Here is a 1,112-nt window from a genome sequence, read left to right as displayed (position 1 = left end):
CACTTACCTCAGCCTCCCAAAGGCGCAGGATTACAGGCTGAGCCACCGAGCCCAGCTCACTCCCCACTTCTGTGGAAAAATTGTCTCCCCATGAATAGACACTTCTCAAAAGAAGATCTACGGGCAGCCAATAGACACATGAAAAAGTGCTCAGCCTCACTCCTCATCAGAGAAATGCAAATCAAAACCACACTGAGATACCACCTAACCCCTGTAAGAAGGGCCATCATTAATAAAACAAACAACAACAGATGCGGGCAAGGATGTGGAGAAAAAGGAACATTTCTACACTGCTGGTGGGAATGCAAACTCGTACAACCTCTCTGGAAAACAGTCTGGAGATTTCTGAAAGAACTAGAAATTGACTTCCCATATGGCCCAGCAATTCTCCTATTGGGAATATACCCAGAGGAACTCAAATTATTCTCCAAAGAAGATACCTGCACACGTATGTTTATTGCAGCTCTATTCACAATAGCAAAAACGTGTAAGCAACCAAGTTGCCCATCGAAGCTGGACTGGATAAAAAAATGTGGTACATATACACAATGGAATATTATGCAGCCATAAAGAAGGACAAATATAAGGACTTTGCAGCAACTTGGATGGATTTGGAGTCGATCATACTCAGTGATCTATCACAGAAACAAAGAACAGAGTTCCATATGTTCTCACTCGTAAGAGGACCTTGAACAAGTATAATGTTATAAGAAAGCGATTGGCAGTACTGGGAACCTGTCAGGTGAGGGAGGGGGTGGGACTGGCAGTGGAGGGAAACTGCTAGGGGAGGGAGGGGCATACCTCATTAACAGGGGTGCCTGCAGGATCAATGTTTGTGTACCTAACCCTGAATTGTACCCCACATCTTTACAATAAAAATTTTTTTAAAAAGAAAAGAAAAGTTGTCTTCCACGAAATCGGTCCCTGATGCCAAAAGGCTGGGGACCACTGCTGTCACGGGCGGTCCCTCCTCAGGGGCTTTCCTCCTATGAGTGGAATGAATGCATCTGGGGTGTGGGGTGGTGAGAGACGGGGAGAGAGCCTGGGCCATCCTGCAGAGGGCTCCTGGGGAGAAGCTGGTACTTAATCCGGTAGGTGATGGGCAGCTAGGA

This window comes from Carlito syrichta, unplaced genomic scaffold (genome assembly GCF_000164805.1).
Source record: "Carlito syrichta isolate Samal-C Ts95f unplaced genomic scaffold, Tarsius_syrichta-2.0.1 Scaffold179666, whole genome shotgun sequence".
Classification (NCBI taxonomy): Eukaryota; Metazoa; Chordata; class Mammalia; order Primates; family Tarsiidae; genus Carlito; species Carlito syrichta.
This window is presented reverse-complemented; position numbering follows the sequence as displayed.